At 43.3% G+C, this 21,776-nt stretch overlaps 1 protein-coding gene across 2 annotated transcripts in view; it reads left to right on the forward strand.

Moving 5' to 3' along the window:
- The first annotated feature begins 1,545 nt into the window (after positions 1-1,545).
- The window catches only part of LOC122557714 (liprin-beta-2-like), a 275,346-nt gene continuing 255,115 nt past the window's right edge, over positions 1,546-21,776 (forward strand). Inside the window, exon 1 of one of the 2 annotated variants that reach the window (XM_043705608.2) lies at positions 1,546-1,687. The gene's annotated coding sequence lies outside the window, so the exon portion shown is untranslated. Of the gene's footprint in view, positions 1,688-2,880; positions 2,900-21,776 lie in introns of those variants that run through there. The other variant, XM_087996379.1, reaches the window with a different exon arrangement.

Genomic DNA, 21,776 nt, shown 5'->3' on the forward strand with positions numbered 1-21,776 from the left:
TGTTGGAGTCCATAGATGAGTGCCAAGTTTCTAGGAATTCTCTGGCTGTCCTGAGCTTGGCTGGTCCTATCATTATTGTGTTGTCCCAATCGAATTTGTCATCTGTGTGTACAGATATTAAGGATAGTTGGTCATGGTGTTTAGTGGCTAGTTAATGTTCATGAACATGGATTGATAGTTATCTGCCTGTATGTCCGATACAGACAGTCTCTGCATGGAATCTTGTACACCACATTTGCCCTGCACATTATGGGTATTGGAACTTTGGTTCTTTTGCACCCTAGAAATTAGTCTTCCATATCACCCTCGCTCTTTGAATTGTTCAGTCAATGTCTCCCATGTACTCTCAGAAGGTCTTCTTCCTTTCCCTCCTTATAAGAGTCAGTGCAACTCTGGAGTCTGCAGCTGGGGTGGAGGGAGTCTGCCCTACATTGGCCTTGGCATTTTGATATGACACACCCAAGGACATTAATGCTTCAATGGTCTGGATACGCTGGGGGTGTCCTGCCTAGATATTCATGTACCCTCCTCAGTTCAAAGTCCCACACGTTTAAGGTTGATAGCCCAGCCACTTCTCAACTGTCCTGAGAGGAGCTTTCCGAATGGCCTACATGTGGTTCCTCCTTGGGCTGTCTCCTCATGAGGAAGAGGCACCTGGCATGAGGTCAAAATCCTTCATCCCCCTTGTCATTGCTGCTCAGCATGTACAAGGACATAGTTGTATCTCACATATGTTATTAAAGGTGACAGGACAAACAGAGCAAAGAATACAGTGATCTAGGCTTCATAAATAGGAATATAGAATATGTGGTGGTCTGTGGTTAGCACTGCTGCCTCAGTGGGCAGGGATGCAGGTTTGATCCCACCCTCAGGTGACTGTGTGGAGTTTACACATTGTCCCCCCTCCCCGGGTTTCCTCCAGTTACTCCAGTTTCATTCCAAAGATGTGCAAGTTGGGTGGATTGGCAGCACTAAATTGCCCAGAGAGACCAGGGATGTGTAGGTTAGGTGGACTGAGTGGGGCAAGTGGATGGGTCTAGGCAGGATGTTCTTTGGAGTTTCAGTGTGGACTCGATGGACTGAATGGCCTGTTTCCACACTGTAGGGATTTTATGATTCTCTGACAAAAAAAATGACAGTGATTGGACTTCAGCTGATAGCCACATCCCATTGAAAAAGGAAAAAATGGGATCAATAGCTCAGCTGATGGTCAAGTAGAATGCTCAATGGCGAACTGTCTGATTCAGTCTTAGTGTCCTGGGAGAGAAAGGAAACTGTGGCTGAGGAACAGAGTTTGTAGATCAAAGACAATAGCTTCAATATACCCAATATTCACCGAGTATTATCTGTTCATCCGATTGCCAGACAGCCTCAAGGAACACATCTCTTCTGTATTTACGGGAGGATGTAATAGCAGGAACTGTGCGGGATGCACCAATCTGTCCCACCGCGGTTCCTATTGTGAAGGACAGCAACGCCTCCTTTCTCTGCGATTGTTTTATCACATGACAACGCCTCTCACAGGACACTTGCCAACTCATGAAGACTGGGGGGGAATGAGAGTTTAAGAGGTGTGTGTACTGCTGTAAACTGGAATCCTCGTTCTCTGCTTTCAAGACAAGTTTTGTTTTGGGGATTGAGTGACGCCTCGGAGTTCGGTTCAGGTTTCAGTGAGTGATGACAACAGGTGAGAACCATTCACACTGCTTGTAAAGTTTGTGTGGGTTTGTTGGGCCAGAAAGTTGCTATTTCCCTTTCTCTCACTGTTAGTTTCCTATTATTCGCTTTAAATTGTGACTTGTATGCAAAGCCTTTGTTTCCATGTTTCCGCTACCTTGATGCCTTTCAATTTAAAAAGAATATAATTTGTCGATTCAGGAATTTATGTAGATATTGCTTGTTAGTTTTCATTTGTATACTTGAATGTGTACATGGAAATATTTGATGTTTGTTAGTGACGAGAATCGTTGTCTCCGGAGTTTTTGTACAACGAATTAATTTGTGGATTGCTGGCTGTAATTTACATTAGTGGTGAATTAGTTGTAGAGCTCCTTTTAATGGTGTAAGCATTTGTATCATGTCGTCAGGAGTTGAATCTCAACTTCAAGCCTGTTCGATTTCTTAATTTGCATGCAGGACTGAAGTCAGTACACTGCTACCTGTGTTATTCTTTCTGTAACAACTGTTGAATCTAGTGGTAACTTTGAGAAGTTGTTCATGTTCGCGGTGATTATGCAATTTTAATATTTTTTCTTTTCTGTAAAACATCCCGTTTAAGTGACTGGCATAAGCCCCTAGTTAAAATGCACACATTGAAAAGGGAAAATATCTTTATTTCTTTGCAGTGTCAGTTGGTGTTCTGTTATAATTTAATTACTTGTTCATGCCCTAATGCTGGATTTGAAAACCTTTTTTCATCTGAACTGTTTTACTGTTTTTTTTTCCTCCTGATTTAGATTGCAACTGAAAGGAAGGGATCAGCGGAGTGGATATCCTCCCCCGGCAACACTCCGCCCCATCACCCTACCCCCCAAAATAACCTCAGCAAGTTAGCTATACGTGACTGTAGCCAGACTGCTCTCACAGTGGGTCACAAATCGGTAGCTACGGCGTTGCTTTTGCATTTTGTCCCCAGGGATAATACACATGACTGAGTGGGCACTGAGCCATTTCGTGTCCCTGGCAGAGACCCAATTGCCCCTCTTCTTCACCCCCCCCCCCCCCCCCCCCGCAATAGATACTAGTAAATAAAACCGTATAAGCCGGAGGGCAGAGAATTGACTGACCCCATGACAATGCTCGCTTTTGCGTAAGAGTGCATGGTTGTTTCCAGCCTGTGGCTTTACATTCGAGTCCCCGCTGCATTTCTAACTGTTCAGATGTCATTGTGCTTTTGAAGGTGATGGTTTTTTTTCGTTAAATAGGTGGATTTCGTTTATATAAGTTGGTCTATCTTGTCCTTACAGATGTTTAGCCATTAAGCGAGCAAAATAGAAGCTCTGCCGTGTTGTTCCACTTCCAAAGCGTTTTAATAATTTAAGAGTCATAAATAATTGAAGTGTTTTTTAAACTCCGAGCTACTGTGCAGTTTTTCTTGCTGTATCATTGCAGAACTAAGTAGGCAGTAAATGGAAATCGGCTTAACTGTTTCTTATCTCCTTTTCCTGGCTGAAAACTTTTTTTGTGTGAATGAAGCAAAAGTTTTTTTTTAGTTTTTTTAAAAACAGATATTCGGTCGCGTAAAGCTCCCCCGGTGGCTGAGGGAGTCATTGCATCGCGTGGAGAGGAGTCAGCCCTACAATCCAGGAAGGATATCGGCTGTACTATATATGAAAGCAAAATACTGTCTACTGCAGATGCTAGAGATCTGAAATAAAGGGTGCTTTAGAAGCTGAGCAGGTCTGGCAACCATTGTGGGAACAGTTGAGTCCAATATGACCCAGAGTCGATAAAGCGTAGAGCTGGAAAAAGCACAGCAGGTTAGGCAGCATCCCAGGAGCAAGAGAGTCGATGTGTTGGGCATAAGCCCTTCATCAGGTCTGGGAAGGGGAGGGGTATTGAGAAATAAATGGGAGGTGCAGTAAGGGAAAGGTCGGTTGGATGGTGATAAGTGGGTGCAGGTAGGTGATGGTGATAGTCACCACCTCTCTGCACCCACAGACCTTTCCCCATTTAGTTCTCAGCCCTGATGAAGGGTTATGCCGGAAACGCCAACACTCTTGCTCCTTAGATGCTGCTTGACTTGCTGTGCTTTTTCCAGCTCTACACTTTATCGACTCTTGACTCTCCAGCATCTGCAGTCCTCACTATCTCCAATATGACCCTTGGAAAGACTGCTGCTGGGCCTACAGAGTACCTCCAGTGCTTTCTGTTCCCAGTTTCTGCTCTATTACTTTCCCCCATTTATTCATAGGATGTAATGGTTACCTTCTGCATGAACCAGTGCAGTCCATTTGCTGTGTTTAACCCCATGGTGCTGTTAGGATGGTAGTTCCAGATTCTGATCCAGTGACGACAGTAAAAGAATGGCGAAAGAACGGAGTCAGAATGGTATGAGACTTGGAGGAGAACCGGTGCCTCCTGCACTTGTCTTTCTCTGTACAATTGTTACCGGTTTGGAAGGTTTTGTCTGAAGAGTCTTGGTGTGTTAATGCAGCCAGTCTTGTCGATTTGTATCCAATGTAGTCACAATGGTAGAGAGAGTGGATGTTTAAGATAGGGAGCCAATGGCCTGTACTGAAGCTTCTGTTGAACCACCCAGAAGGCAAGCAATTCAGTGTTGTGTGCCCCTCCCTCCTCCCAAAAAACTGGACAGAACATGGAGGATTGTGGGTATCCACCATCACCACTGTTGAGTGCTTGTCCTATAAGCTGACCAGTTGTAGGAATGTGGGGACATGGTTTTTTTGAGTTCAGGCAGCGGGAGCAGAGAGCAGAAGAAGCAGACCCTGCTGAAAAGGTAAGGGATTGGTTTTTAGGTGGGTGGGAGATTTGCTTGTGTGGTCCGGGAGGGTTTAAACTAGTTTGGCAGGGGGTTGAGAACCAGAGCTACACATGAGGCAGAGGGAGTAGTTGTAGATGAGGCAGTGACAGGAAGTAGTGAATTTATCGGGAAGGTTTTTCACATGATGAAACAAAGGAATCGGTTAAAGTGTGTCTACTTTAATGCAAGGCGTGTCAGAAATAAGAATGATGAACGTAGAGCATGAATCAGTACTTGGGACTATAATGCTGTGGCCATAGTGGAGACTTGGGTTTCACAGAGGCAGGAATGGTTGCTAGGTGTTCTAGAATTTAGAACACTTATAAAGAACAGGGAGTGGGGGAAAAAAGGAGGGAGGTGTAGCATTGCTAATCAGGGAGTGCATCACGGCTACAGAATGAAGGTTGTTGAGGAAGGTTTGTCTACTGAGTCAGTATGAGTGGAAGTTAGGAACAGCAAGGGAGCAGTCACCTCACTGGAGATCTTCTACAGACCCCCTAATAGCAGTGGGGAGATCAAAGAACTCATAGCCTGGAAAAGTGCTGACGTAGCAGGGTAGCTGTTGTGGGTGACTTCAGCTTTCCCAATATTGACTGGAACCTCCTTAGTGCAAATGGTTTGGATGGATCTGTTTTTGTTGGGTGTATTCAGGAGCGTTTCCTTAATCAGTATATAGACAAGCCGACAAGGGGAGAGGCCATTTTGGATTTGGTGTTTGGCAATGAACTAGGACGGGTGTTAGATCTCGCAGTGGGAGAACACTTTGGTGACAGTGACCATAACTTTCTCATATTTACCATAGCCATGAAGAGGGAAAGGAGCAGTTGCCATGGGAAAATATTTAATTGGGGAAAGGAAATTATGCCTCCGTGCATGTCACAAAGACAAATAGTTTAATCTTTCTACACACGAATTGACTGTCTTCCATAATACAATAGTGACTACACTTCAACATATCTTCAGCATAAAAGATTTTTGGAGTGGCCTGAGGTTAGTATACAGCAATACAAGGTGGTGGATGAATGTTCCTCAAATTGGAAAGTTGTTTCCAGTAATAAGTAATTTTTCCATAATCAGCCAAGAGCATATGGCTGCTCTTCAGGCAAGGGGGGAGGTTGAGACAGTCCTTCATGGTACCTCAACCAGTGAGGGAATTGAACCCACGCTATTGGCATCATTCTGCATCACAAGCTTGCCATCCAATGATCCCTTGGCCAAGTTTGGGTCCATTACGCTCTGCAGTTTGTACATATGACCGAGATCTGGATGTAGGAAGAAACATTATAAAGTTTGCAGATACTACAAAACTTAGCAATCTTCATTATATTACTTGCTACAAATTTCTGGATGATAGCAAGAGTGGTTAAAAGGGCATGGTAGATAGTCTTCAATGTAAACAACTGTAACCTCTTGCATTCAGGGATGTAACGTAGAAAGAAATGTAGCATAAATGATGTGATTTTTGAAGGTGCAGTCAAGCATTTGTACATACCAGCATGTATTATCAATATGCACTGGACAAGTTGGCGAGCAGCTTAGAGAAAGTGTGCACTTTATTGGCATCAGCTGTTCGGTGAAGATGTCATTTTATTTGTAGGCTTTCTCTTCTTTGGTATCTCATTCTGGTCTTTTTGAAGTACAATACCTGTGAGCATGGAAGAGGTAAAAATGCATGTCAACTCATGAGAATCCAAAAGCCAAATTGGGTCCCAAAAGATTTTGAGCTTAATGTGGGAATTAATCAAACCTCTGGGAAGCAATGGGTTAATAATGAATGGTTGACCTTTTATCAGCTGTGTTGAAAGGAAACCCAATTCCATTTGGAAAACTGTTGGTAATGAGAGTTTGGGAGCTAAGTATTTGCAAAATAAAGCCTATTATAACTCCCGTTAATTACTATGCCATTACTGCTCAGCCTTTCTCTTTGTTAAACTGGTTCAGTCGTCACTGATTATTCAACAGAGGTCAAAACCTGCACGTGTATTTTTGTACCACCCATAATTATCAATTTGTATGGTTCTTATTTTGTCATAATACATAAGTGAAGTTAGTCACACAACTAGATGTTGCCAACTCTGGACATATTTGTTGAGATATTGTCATGTGACTTCCTGCTTCCAATTGCCATTCTTCCCATCTCTAATATTTTTGCAATATCTTTGAAAGTGTTCCATGAAAAATAAACAAAATTATTATAATATTTTGTGCCTTTTGTGTGCACTGCTTAAATTTTCCCCTAGGTTTGTTCACAAAAAATTGCTGGAAAAAGCTCAGCAGGTCTGGCAGCATCTGTGCAGCGAAATCAGAGTTTATGTTTCAGGCCCGGTGACCCTCCCTCAGACCCAGTTGAAGAAGAGTCACCTAACCCGAAAAGTTAACTCTGATTTCTCTTCACAAATGCTGCCAAACATGCTGAGCTTTTCCAGCAATTTCTGTTTTTGTTTCTGATTTACAGCATCTGCAATGCTTTCAGTTTTTTGATTCAATTGCTGGACAGCTGCAGTATCTAAACAACTAGGCTGTCTCTTAATACCTGGTTCATGAAGGATGTCAGTGTTGTTTTATATCCCCACTTCACCCCCACCCCATTGTAATTTTTCATCCCCCCATCTCCTGCCCATTATTTATTCTGTACCAATTGGCAACTTCCTTTGTCAGAGCATGGTGATATTCTTTGTATTCAAAGGGAATTTGGAAGTAATATGAAACTAAATTAGTCCCATCTACCTGCTCCTGGCCCATATCCCTCCAAACCTTTCCAATGTCTTTTAAACGTTGTAATTATATCTGCATCTACCACTTTCAGAGGAAGTTTTATTCCGCAAGTGAACCCCCTGTGTTTTTTTTAAAAAAAAATGCCTCATGTCTTTTTTTAAATCTCTGTCCTCTCACCTTAAAAATGTGCCTCCTAGTCTTGAAATCTCCCATCCTATGGAAAAGACAACTATCCTTATCTCTATCTATCCCCCTCATTATTTTATGAACTTCTATCATATTGCTTCTCAACCTCCTATGCTCCAGTGGGGGGGTGAAAAAAAAGTCTCAGCCTTTTGTTAAAAATCAAACCTTCCATACCTGGCAACATCCTGGTAAATCTCTTCTGCACCCTCTCCAGCTTAATATGCTTTCTGTAATGGGTGACTAGAACTGGACACAATCATCCAGAAGATGCCTCACCAATGTCCTGTACAACCTCCACAAGATTTCCCAACTCCTATACTCAAAGGACTGAGCAATGAAGGCAAGCATGTCATATGCCTTTTTAGCCACCCTGTCTCACCATGTGCTTCTGCATGGCACATGGAAGCAGACTACCATAGCTTCCTTTTGAAGATCCTCCATGTTACCTGGATGTAGCACTGCATGAACAAAAGCAGACCCTAGAAAACAGCCATTCTGAACAGAGAAACTCTTAATATGTTATTCAAATGATATAGTCATTGTTCCTCAGGCCAGTATTCATTATCAATAACTTGTTGCCCTCAATGATGACGAGTCACTCACTGGGTCATTTTCGACCATATTTGATAGTTCATCACATGAGTGTCTGGAGTCTGTTAATACAGCACATTTCTTTTTCCTAAAGCATATTAAGTGAACCAAATATAATTTTGCAATTTTTTTGTTTTGGTCAACATTTTAAACTAGATATAAATGCCTAATATATTAAATGGATTTAAATTTTACAAATTGCTGTGATGGGATTTAAACATACAACCCCAGAGCATCAATAAGAGCCTCTGAATTACTAGTCCAGTGACATTATGACTGTTTGACTATCTTTCTTACTTCTCAAGTGTGTTCAGTATTTTCAGCTTGCCACAGGTCAAAGATCCCAGCAGCCAAAGATAATGTTTCAAAGGTACCTGGAGAATCTACTTGAAGATGATCTGCTTTGCCTTCAGCTGGGAAAAGGGTGCATTTTTTTTTCTTTATTGTGTAGGTCAAGCTTTATTATCTATGGGAAGACTAGCAAGTGACTCTCAACCCTACTGAGAATTTGGTTGACATTTCTTCCAGATGAAGAACAGTCCTCATTTTTCAATTTCCCCATTGGATACTTCAATTATTGACGTTACTATTCTTTGTCGTGATCTGTGCACAAATTAGACAACAATCGTAAATTTTAATTCTATGGTTATTTCCATATGTAAAAGTTTCCTGATCCCACCAGCCAGTCCCACATAACTCAATGATACCTGTCCATCACAAATATCAAAACTCACCCATGGCCTGTGAGAGATATTAAAAACTCAGATCAACTTTGGAAATACAAATCTGGAAAATTCCTCTTTTTGCAATCAGAATAATAATCCATGCAATCACCCCTGCCCTTAATAAGGCAATCCATTCCAAGATATTTGCTTATTTTCTTTTTCTTTCCACTTTCAATTTCAAATAATATTTCCACCCATCCCCCAACTCAGTTTCCAGCACCATTACAACTACCAGCCTTTCCTTCCAGCTACCAACAAGATTCATTCGTCCCATTGACCAACCAGCTCATACCCTTCACTTATATTCACCTATCACTATCTCACCATTCTGCCCCTCTCCCTGCACCCCACCCTTTATCTGCAGCTCCACCTACTCCTACCTCCATTCCTGAAGAAGAGCTATACCTGAAACATTGACTTCTCCATCCCCTGATGCTGCCTGGTGTGCTCTGTTCTTCCAGCATCCTGCTTGTCTACTTTGGATTGCAACATCTGCAGTTTCTTTTTCTCTCTCCTTTCCTAATGCCGACTGAACACAGGCTCTTCATTGATGTTCCTTATGGCTCTGTACCAGCAGCCACAAAAGTAGCATTTAGCAATTACTTGAAACTTTACCAAGAGGTTGTCCAGAGTTCTCACATGTATGTCATTGGAGCTTCAAACTCCAAACTCTCTCTTTAAGCTGCTTTCAATTTAATAGGATCTGATGCCATTCAGTTAGGCCATGGCATGATTTTGGCACAGCTCATGAGCAAGAAACAATTGAGTGAAACCAAATCTCCTAATCATTGATAATTCAAATAAGGGAAATATAGATCCATACACTTTGTTTATGGAACATTTCTTAAGACTCCGATGTGTTTTAAAAGGCCTAACTTTGAAGGACAAGTCCACACACATTCTCCTCCCTCCCTTGCTCCAATGTTTGTTTTAAGCAAACTACAGAACACAGTTTGTCGACATAGAACATTACAGTGCAGTACAGGCCCTTTGACCTGTGGAACCAATCTGAAGCTTAACTATCCTACACTATTCCATTATCATCCATATGTTTATCCAATGACCATTTAAATGCCCTTAAAGTTGACGAGTCTTCTACTGTTGGCAGGGCATTCCATGTCTCTACTACTGAGTAAAGAAGCTACCTCTGACATCTGCCCTATATCTATTACACCTCAGCTTAAAGCTAAGTCCCCTCGTGCTCGACATCACCATCCTAGTTCACCCACTTTTATATTCCAAAAGTTCACATTGCTAATACAAAGGGTGCTCATTACTTCTGGTCTTCTACAATAAACAGAAATCAGGTGCAGGAACAACCCATTCAAGTCTATCAAGTCTGATCTGAATGTAATCTCAAATCCACATTCTTGCCTACCCCAATTTTCAACCTCTTGTTTAACAAGAATTTTCTGTCTCTTCTTTTATAAGTATTTAGGGATTTTGCTTCCAACAATTTTTCAGGAAGAGTTCTAAAGGCATTCAAACCTCAGAAAATGTCAAGCAAATGGGCAACTCCTGACTTTTGAACAGTGGCCCCAGCTTTAGATTCTCCAATAAGTGGAAATACCATCTCCATATCTATCCTGTAAAGAGCTCTCCGGATTTTTTTTTCAATCAAGTTACCTCTTTTTCTCTTCTGAACTCCAGATACAAGCCTAGTGTGTCCAACCTTTCATCGGAAGACAAGCTGTCCATTCTAGGTATTAGTCAAGCAAGTTGTGGTTCTATTCGCCGAGCTGGGAAGTTTGTGTTGCAGACATTTTGTCCCCTGTCTAGGTGACATCCTCAGTGCTTAGGAGCCTCCTGTGAAGCGCTTCTGTGATCTTTCCTCCGGCATTTGTAGTGGTTTGAATCTGCCGCTTCCGGTTGTCAGTTCCAGCTGTCTGCTGCAGTGATCGATATATTGGGTCCAGGTCGATGTGCTTATTGATTGAATCTGTGGATGAGTGCCGTGCCTCTAGGCATTCCCTGGCTGTTCTCTGTTTGGCTTGTCCTATAATAGTAGTGTTGTCCCAGTCAAATTCATGTTGCTTGTCATCTGCGTGTGTGGCTACTAAGGATAGCTGGTCGTGTCGTTTCGTGGCTAGTTGGTGTTCATGGATGCGGATCGTTAGCTGTCTTCCTGTTTGTCCTATGTAGTGTTTTGTGCAGTCCTTGCATGGGATTTTATACACTACACTAGTGTACAAAATCCCATGCAAGGACTGCACAAAACACTACATAGGACAAACAGGAAGACAGCTAACGATCCGCATCCATGAACACCAACTAGCCACGAAACGACACGACCAGCTATCCTTAGTAGCCACACACGCAGATGACAAGCAACATGAATTTGACTGGGACAACACTACTATTATAGGACAAGCCAAACAGAGAACAGCCAGGGAATTCCTACAGGCATGGCACTCATCCACAGATTCAATCAATAAGCACATCGACCTGGACCCAATATATCGATCACTGCAGCAGACAGCTGGAACTGACAACCGGAAGCGGCAGATTCAAACCACTACAAATGCCGGAGGAAAGATCACAGAAGCGCTTCACAGGAGGCTCCTAAGCACTGAGGATGTCACCTAGACAGGGGACAAAATGTCTGCAACACAAAATTCCCAGCTCGGCGAACAGAACCACAACAACGAGCAGCCGAGCTACAAATCTTCTCACAAACTTTGAATTAGTCAAGCAAGTTTTCTCTGAACTGCATCCAACACACTTCCTGTCTACCTTCTCCCCCACTCCAACCTCACCCTCACAGCCCTCCAATCCCTCTGCTCCAATCCCAACCTCACCATCAAGCCAGCGGATAAAGGGGGCACAGTGGTAGTCTGGCGCACTGACCTCTACACGGCTGAAGCCAAACTCCAACTCGAGGACACCTCTTCCTACTGCCCCCTCGACCATGACCCCACCCCCCATCACCAAACCATCATCTCCCAGACCATACAGAACCTCATCACCTCAGGAGATCTCCCACCCACAGCTTCCAACCTCATAGTCCGGGAACGCCGCACTACCCGGTTCTACCTCCTTCCCAAGATCCACAAGCCTGACCACCCTGGCCGACCCATTGTCTCAGCATGCTCCTGCCCCACTGAACTCATCTCTACCTACCTAGACACTGTCCTATCCCCCTAGTCTAGGAACTCCCACATATGTTCGAGACACCACCCACGCCCTCCACCTCCTCCAAGACTTCCGTTTCCCCGGCCCCCAATGCCTCATCTTCCCCATGGATGTCCAATCCCTCTACACCTCCATCCGCCATGACCAGGGCCTCCAAGCCCTCTGTTCTTTCCTCTCCAGACGTCCCCAGCAGTACCCTTCCACCGACACACTCATTCGTTTGGCCGAACTGGTCCTCACGCTTAACAATTTCTCCTTTGAATCCTCCCACTTCCTCCAGACCAAAGGGGTAGCCATGGGCACATGTATGGGCCCCAGCTATGCCTGTCTCTTTGTTGGCTACGTAGAACAGTTGATCTTCCGTAATTACACTGGCACAAATCCCCACCTCTTCCTCCACTACATTGATGACTGCATTGGCGCCACCTCGTGCTCTCGTGAGGACGTTGAGCAATTCATTAACTTCACCAACACATTCCACCCTGACCTTAAATTTACCTGGACCGTCTCTGACATCTCCCTCCCCTTCCTGGACCTCTCCATCTCCATTAATGATGACCGACTTGACACTGATTTTTTTTTTTTTTACAAACCCACCGACTCCCACAGCTACCTGGATTACACCTCTTCCCACCCTACCTCTTGCAAAAATGCCATCCCATATTCCCAATTCCTCCGCCTTCGCCGTATCTGCTCCCAGGAGGACCAGTTCCACCACAGAACACACCAGATGGCCTCCTTCTTTTGAGACCGCAATTACCCTTCCCACGTGGTTAAAGATGCCTCCAACGCATCTCGTCCACATCCCGCACCTCCGCCCTCAGACCCCACCCCTCCAACCGTAACAAGGACAGAACGCCCCTGGTGCTCACCTTCCACCCCACCAACCTTCGCATAAACCAAATCATCCGCCGACATTTCCGCCACCTCCAAAAAGACCCCACCACCAGGGATATATTTCCTTCCCCACCTATTTCCAACTTCCGCAAAGACTATTCCCTCCGTGACTACTTGGTCAGGTCCACGCCCCCCTACAGCCCACCCTCCCATCCTGGCACCTTCCCCTGCCACCGCAAGAACTGTAAAACCTGCGCCCACACCTCCTCCCTCACCTCTATCCAAGGCCCCAAAGGAGCTTTCCACATCCATCAAAGTTTTACCTGCATATCCACTAATATCATTTATTGTATCCATTGCTCCCGATGCAGTCTCCTGTACATTGGGGAGACTGGGTGCCTCCTAGCAGAGTGCTTTAGGGAATATCTCCAGGACACCCGCACCAATCAACCACACCGCCCCGTGACCCAACATTTCAACTCCCCCTCCCACTCTGCCGAGGACATGGAGGTCCTGGGCCTTCTTCACCGCTGCTCCCTCACCACCAGACGCCTGAGGAAGAAAGCCTCATCTTCCGCCTCTGAACACTTCAACCGCAGGGCATCAATGTGGACTTCAACTGTTTCCTCATTTCCCCTTCCCCCACCTCACCCTAGTTCCAAACTTCCAGCTCAGCACTGTCCCCATGACTTTTCCGGACTTGTCCTACCTGCCTATCTCCTTTTCCACCTATCCACTCCACCCTCTCCTCCCCTGACCCATCACCTTCATCCCCTCCTTCACTCACCTATTGTACTCTATGCTACTTTCTTCCCACCCCCACCCTCCTCGAGCTTATCTCTCCATGCTTCAGGCTCTCTGCCTTTATTCCTGATGAAGGGCTTTTGCCCGAAACGTCGATTTCGCTGCTCCTTGGATGCTGCCTGAACTGCTTTGCTCTTCCAGCACCACTAATCCAGAATTCCTTCAATAAAAGTCTGTTGTCATGTTTGCTGTTTTCCTCCTCCTAGATTGTAAAGTCACAGATTTGTGACTGCTGTAGCCTGTTGAAGGTGCTTTTTAAAATAATTACAGTGCATTTTGTAAATGATACTCACTGGAGGTAGTAGGAATAAATGGTTGAAATGATTGGGGTGCCAGTCAAGTGGGACGGTGGCATAAAGATTCCCGTATGTGTTTAGAGCTGTTCTTATTCCATCACCACATACTCCACACTGCTGATTTGTGCCTTGTTGATGATGGACAGATTAACTACAACACTTTTTTTTAGGTTGCAGAAGTCAGATTTGAAAGTGTTTGAAAGGATGAAGGCAGCTGACCTGTGGAACCACTCATCTACAAGGCAAAACCCACCCCTCAATCAGCCAAGCATGTGTTATTCTGTTTACTGAACCAGTCTGGGTACATTTGGTACCATTGATCTTATTGTTTTAGTCTAAGTTAATGATATCTTTTGGTAAAGGCTGTTCAGACTCGAAAATAGGTTGATCTTGATAAACAATGAATATTTATTCTGTAGTACTTAATAGTTATTTACAATATATCTGAGATACATGACAGTCTCTCAGGCTTAATTTAGAAGTAAGGGCACTTTACAATTAGTTACAATGATCTTAGCACTTCAACTGGTTCTACAACACTGGAAGCAAACAATGGTTAGTTCCTCAAGGTCAGTCCTTTTATATCCTGTTGAGGAAGTCTTAGCTTAGGATATTAGTTAACCCTTAAAGGCACTAACTGCATATACAATAACCACCCAGTTGCACATTGAACTCCAGACTATACATTATCCTGACTTCAAAATACAACATTGACCCAGCAGAGAGCCTGATAAAGGAACAGAGTCCTGGAACCCCTACCCTGACAGTAACTACACTACATGGACTGCAGCAGTTTTTAAAAAAAAAATGGCTCACCAACATATTCAAGAGCAATTGGTGATGGGAATATAATTCAGGAAGTGAGTTACTGCCAAATTCAATCTTTGCCCTGCTCTTAAAGCCACAATACTATGTGGCTGACCAAGTTAATTGTCTAATTGTGAATGGTGACCTGTAGGATATTGTTGTTGATTGTCAAGTTGGAATGGTTAGATGATAGCCACTGCCTCAAACTAGTGTGACGTATCATTTACCACTTCATCAGTGCAGGCCTTCCACTAGTGGGCACAGATTGCTGCAGGATCATCTATATGTCTGGGGCAGAGTCTGTGAATTCTGCAGTAACCCTTTCCTGAGTTACATTCCCATTTCTAATTGCCTTTCAACGGGTTGGTGAGCCACCCTCTTGAACTGCTGCAGTCCATGTAATTACTGAGCATCAGGGAATCATTAGTGAAGGTTCTCAATTCTGACTTTGCAGGGAAAGTCATTAAAAAAGCAAAGGGTGGTTGGGTTTTGAACATTGCTGCAATAGTTTCTCAGTGTAATGTCCTGGAGCTCCAGATTGTTCAACAGCCTCAACTCTCTTCCTTTTGTGCTGGACATTACTCTGTCCAGTGGAGAATTTTCTTCTGATTCCTAGTTTTACTAGGGCAGTAACTTTTGCCTCACCTCGTGAATTCAGTTTTTCATTTATTCATGTTTGGACCAAGGTCTGGAATTGTGGATTTGGCAAAGCTGAAGCTAAGCAAATTTTTGCTGAGTAAAAGTGCTTCAGTAGTCCAGGATGATTACTGGCTGGGTTTGACTTGTCCTACTTTGATAGGCAATTGAACACTTCAAGGCTGCTCCATCATTTTATATGGCCAAGGATGATCTTGTGTCTCCACATCCTATTACCCTGTGTCCAACAGCCTGCTTATTTTGCTCAGAACAGTCCTTACCATGGCACATTAGTTTGGATACTTGTTTTGCTTTTAGTAGCAGATGAAAATTCATTGAGCAGCTCTATTTGATAAAAAAACAATGTTAAATACCAAAGACAGGAAATATAATGTGGATGCAATGACTCTGCTTCTGATATAGTCGATATTAATTTCAAAGCTCTCATTGCAACTTATGTTTATGTAGCAATTTGTCTTTGTCATGAAATATTAAACAGCAGCCTGATCTTCCCTCTCTCGTTGATGCCAAAGATCCCATCCAAGTGAAGAGGAGCTGTGGGCAAGCAGTTGGCCCCAGTTTCCATGGCTTGTATTTACCATTCTATCAGCCTCACTAAAACAGGTGCTATTTGTGCGAGTTTGCTGTGCACATCTTGGCTGCTGCGTCTCCTACCTTTAGTAACTGCACTTGAAAAACTATTTCAATAGATGTGGAGGGTTTGGGGGCATTCGGTTTGTGAAAGGCATCTCAAAAATGTAAACTTTTGTCAAAAACAAATCTCCCGTGTCGTGACCAAAAATGCAGTGAGGGTGTTTTATTTCTTAAAACCACCTAAATGATGTTTTCATGTAGCAAAGATAATTCATACTTCAATTAGCACACTCACTGGGAATGGATGTTGTGACAGAAGTTACTTTGTGTTTGAAAGGTTGTTGGTTTGCAGTAATCTTGGAAGCATGTAGAGCCTTTCTGAAAGCTCTGTTGTGTGCTTTAACAGTCAAGACTGGGTCTTTTCATCAACCCTCATCCAGTTAACAACTTACTCGTGTGTGTCCCTTTTTTTTGTTTTGTTCTATTTTTGCCAAAAAAGCATTTAATTACGAGCTGCTCGCTGGGCCGAAGGCTAACTTGCAACGATGAACAAAGGCATCCTCTTGTGACTAGACCAGTTTAAAAAATGCTCCTCTGTTTAAGTTACGCAGGAAGTGCTTTCTTTTATACAATGGTAGTAGAAGTGTCAAAATATCTTATCTCAACACTCCCTGATATTCTTCCACCACTAATGTCCTGTCAACCCCTCCTTCTCCCAAACCCCACTGTAGAACTTTGAACATGAACATTAAGGTGAACAGTCCAGTGCAGTACTGAAGAAGCCCAGCACTGTTAGAGTCATTAGAGATGTACAGTACAGACCTTTTTGGTCCAGCTCATCCATGCTGACCAGATATCCCAAACTAATCTAGTCCCATTTGTCAGCATTTGGCCTATATCCCTTTAAACCCTTCCTATTCCTATACCCATCCAGATGCCTTTTAAAGATTGTAATTCTACCAGCCGCCTCCATCACCACCTCTGACAGCTCATTGCATACACCCTACCCTTTGCATGAGAGAGTTTCCCCTTGGGTCCCTTTAAAATCTTTCCCCTCTCACCCGAAACCTCCCTCATCTAGTTTTAGACTCCCCTACCCTGGGGAAAAGACCTTGTCTATTCACCTTATCCATGACCCTCATGATGTTTATAAACCTCCATAAGGTCTTCCCTTCAGCTCCATGGAAAACAGCCCCAGTTTATTCAGCCTCTCCGTATAGCTCAAACCCTCTAACTTCATGCAACAGCCTTGTAAATATTTTCTGAGCCCTTTCAAGTTTGACAGCATTCTTCCTATAGCAGGGAGACCACAATTGTATGCAGTATTCCAAGAGTGGCCTAAATAATGTCCTGTACAGCTACAACATGATACCCTAACTCCCATACTCCATGCCCTGACCAATAAAGGTAAGCATACCAAAAGCTGCTTTCACTACCCTGTCTACCTGCAACTCCACATTCAAGGAACTATGAACCTGCACTCCAAGGTCTCTTTGTTCTGCAATGCCACCCAGGGCCTTTATCATTAATTGTATAATTCATGTCCTGATTTGCCCTATCAAAATGCAGCACTTCACATTTAACTAAATTAAACTCCCATCTGCCACTCCCTAGTCAATTTGCCAATCTGACTAAGGTTCTGTTGTACTCTGAGGTAACTTTCTTTGCTGTCCACTACTCTACACTATTACATTTTAAAAATGTAAGCAGCATAAGCAAAAAAAAATGTTTTGCCATTGCAGGCTCAGCAATAGTCAAATATTCAGAAATGACCAACTGACTGCAGAATGATCTAGTTTAACCTCAGTCCTGAGAATTACTAGTCACGTGCTATTTATGACAATATTATTGGAAATACAAAACTACTGTTTTTGGTTCTGGGTAATCTGAATTATCCTCTTCAGATCTGAGTTCTTGATAATTCTAGATTGAATAGTTTGAGTTTCTAAGCAAAAGCAAGAATAAACTTGTTTCTGGAGGACTGCTACTGGGCAGCTCCCAAGTGTCCCAAAGCTGTTCAGCTGGAGTGATTTTCTCTGAAACGCAGTCACCAATGTAGGTGAGGATTTTGACTATTTTCTACCCTGTGGTCATTGACCATAAACAGCAAATTGGATGATTGACTGGTTAATCTGATTTTAGTTAAACATTAAGAAAGAAGTTTGGAATGAGAGGTCAATTCAGAGTTTCATAAAAAAAAATGTGGCATAAGATTCCATTTGGTTTTTTTTTTTGCAAACTATTTGACTGGAGGTGTCTATTCCAATTCCATTTTCAATCCTATTCTAATCCTTTTCTATTTTTTATATAGTCTTAATTGGGGATTTTAAGTAATCACGCTCTAGCTCAGCAATTTATAAATATTGCAGGGACCATTTAAAACTTACCTGATTACCCTTCAATTGTGGCCTAGTCAGTATCACTTACTTTAATAGATCCACCAGTGGTGATTAGGCATTCTGCTGCATGGACTCAAAACTGTGTACCTAAACTTCTTGTTTTCCTGATGCTCCTTAAATGTACCACATTTAATGATCTAATGTCACTTGTTTGAAGTTTGATAGAATGAAATGTGATTTTCTTGAAACATAACATCCTGGGGGAACTTGACAGGGAACATGATCAGAACATGAGGGCAGAGCGGTAGATGTGATCTATATGGACTTCAGTAAGGGGTTTGACCAGGTTCCCCATGGGAGACTGATTAGCAATGTTAGATCTCATGGAATACAGGGAAACCTAGCCATTTGGATACAGAACTGACTCAAAGGTAGAAGACCCACGGTGGTGGAGGGTTGTTTTTCAGACTGGAGGCCTGTGACCAGTGGAGTGCCACAAGGATCTGTGATGGGCCCTCTACTTTTTGTCATAAATGATTTGGATGCGAGCATAAGAGGTACAGTTAGTAAGTTTGCAGATGACACCAAAATTGAAGGTGTAGTGGACAGCGAAGAGGGGTATCTCAGATTACAACAGGATCTTGACCAGATGGGCCAATGGGCTGAGAAGTGGCAGATGGAGTTTAATTCGGATAAATGCGAAGTGCTGCATTTTGGGAGAACAAATCTTAGCAGGACTTATACACTTAATGGGAAGAAGACCAGAATTGCACACAATATTCCAACAGTGGCCTAACCAATGTCCTGTACAGCCGCAACATGACTTCCCAACTCCTGTACTCAATACTCTGACCAATAAAAGGAAAGCATACCAAACACCACCTTCACTATCCTATCTACCTGTGACTCCACTTTCAAGGAGCTATGAACCTGCACTCCAAGGTCTCTTTGTTCAGCAACACTCCCTAGAACCTTACCTATAAGTCTTGCTAAGATTTGCTTTCCCAAAATGCAGCATCTTGCATTTATCTGAATCAAACTCCATCTGCCACTTCTCAGCCCATTGGCCCATCTGGTCAAGATCCTGTTGTAATCTGAGGTAACCCTCTTCGATGCCCACTACACCTCCAAATATGCAAACTTACTAACTGTGTACCTCTTGTGCTCGCATCCAAATCATTTATGTAAATGACAAAAAGTAGAGGACCCAGCACCGATCCTTGTGGCACTCCACTGGTCACAGGCCTCCAGTCTGAAAAAACAACCCTCCACCACCACCCTCTGTCTTCTACCTTTTTGAGCCAGTTCTGTAACCAAATGGCTAGTTTTCCCTGTATTCCATGAGATCTAACATTGCTAATCAGTCTCCCATGGTGAACCGTGTCGAACGTCTTACTGAAGTCCATATAGATCACATCTACTCCTCTACCCTCATTAATTTTCTTTATTACTTCTTCAAAAAACTCAGTCAAGTTTATGAGACATGATTTCCCACGCACAAAGCCATGTTGACTATCCCTAATCAGTCCTTGCCTTTCCAAATACATGTACATCCTGTCCCTCAAGATTCCCTCCAACAACTTGCCCACTACCGAGGTCAGGCTCACCGGTCTATAGTTCCTTGGCTTGTCTTTACCGCCCTTCTTAAACAGTGGCACCACGTTAGCCAATCTCCAGACTTCCGGCACCTCAGCTGTGACTATCGATGGTACAAATATCTCCGCAAGAAGCCCAGCAATCACTTCTCTAGTTTCCCACTGAGTTCTCGGGTACACCTGATCAGGTCCTGGTGATTTATCCACCTTTAACAGTTTCAAGATATCCAGCACTTCCTCCTCTGTAATCTGGATATTTTGCAAGATGTCCCCATCTATTTCCCTACAGTCTATATCTTCCATATCCTTTTCCACAGTAAATACTGATGCAAAATATTCATTTTTATCTCCCCCATTTTCTGCGGTTCCACACGAAGGCTGCCTTGCTGATCTTTGAGGGGCCCTAATCTCTCCCTTGTTACCCTTTTATCCTTAATAGATTTGTAGAAACTCTTTTGGATTCTCCTTAATTATATTTGCCAAAGCTATCTCATGTCCCCTTTTTGCCCTCCTGATTTCCCTCTTAAGTATACTCCTACTTCCTTTATACTCTTCTAAGGATTCACTTGATCTATCCTGTCTATACCTGACATATGCTTCCTTCTTTTACTTAACCAAACCCTCAATTTCTTTAGTCATCCAGCATTCCCTGTACCTACCAGCCTTCCCTTTTACCCTGACAGAAATATACTTTCTCTGGATTCTTGTTATCTAATCTCTGAAGGCTTCCCATTTTCCAGCCGCCCTTTACCTGCGAACATCTGCTTTTGAAAGTTCTTGCCTAATACCATCAAAATTAGCCTTTCTCCAATTTAGAACTTCAACTGTTCTGGTCTATCCTTTTTCCATCATTATTTTAAAACTAATAGAATTATGGTCGCTGGCCCCAATGTGCTCCCCCACTGACACCTCAGTTACTTGCCCTGCCTGATTTCCCAAGAGTAAGTCATGTTTTGCACCTTCTCTAGTTGGTACATTCACATACTGAATCAGAAAATTGTCTTGTACGCACTTAACAAATTCCTCTCCATCTAAACCTTTAATACTATGGCAGTCCCAATCGATGTTTGGAAAGTTAAAATCCCCTGCCATAACTACCCTATTATTCTTACAGATTGCTGAGATCTCCTTACAAGTTTGTTTCTCAATTTCCCTCTATTTGGGATTGTATTATAGACCCCCTATCAGGTGATCATCCCTTTTTCTTATTTCTCAGTTCCACCCAAATAACTTCCCTGGATGTATTTCCTCCCTCAGCACAGCTGTAATGCTATCCCTCATCAAAAATGCTACTCCTCCCTCCTCTTGCCTCCCTTTCTATCCTTCCTGTAACATTTGTATCCTGGAACATTTAAGCTGCTAGTCCTGCCCATCCCTGAGCCATGTTTCTGTAATAGCTATGGTATCGTGTGTGTGTGTATCCGCCTCTCTTGGTCCCACACCCCCACCTCACCTGTTTGCTCGGGAAGAGTTAGTTCTAGCAAATTTCCCTGCCAGTATATTAGTCCCCTTCCAATTTAGGTGTAATCTTCCCTTGTACAGGTCACTTCTACCCCAAAAGAGATTCCAATGATCCAAAAAAGTGAATCCTTCTCCCTTACACCAGCTCCTCAGCCATGCATTCATCTGCCCTATCCTCCTGTTCCTGCCCTCACTAGCTCATAGCACCGGGTGTAATCCAGATATTACTACCCTTGAGGACCTCCTTTTTAAATTCCTGCCTAACACTCTGTAATCTCCCTTCAGAATCTCAACCTTTTTCCCTTCCTATATCGTTGGTTCCAATGTGGACAATGACATCTTGCTGGCCCCTCTCCTCCGAGAGAACATTCTGCACCCCCTGAGACATCCTTGATCCTGGCACCAGGGAAACAAAACACCATTCTGCTTTTTCTCTGCTGGCCACAGAAACGTCTGTCTGTACCTCGGACTACAGAATCCCCTAACATCATTGATCTCTTGGAAGCTGACGTCCTCCTCGTTGCATTAGAGCCAGAATGTTGGCTGTTCGTGCTACGTTCCCCTGAGAATCCATC

The sequence above is a fragment of the Chiloscyllium plagiosum genome, unplaced genomic scaffold (assembly GCF_037043375.1).
Source record: "Chiloscyllium plagiosum isolate Xiang-an unplaced genomic scaffold, Cpla_swu_hap1 HiC_scaffold_18, whole genome shotgun sequence".
Taxonomy (NCBI): Eukaryota; Metazoa; Chordata; class Chondrichthyes; order Orectolobiformes; family Hemiscylliidae; genus Chiloscyllium; species Chiloscyllium plagiosum.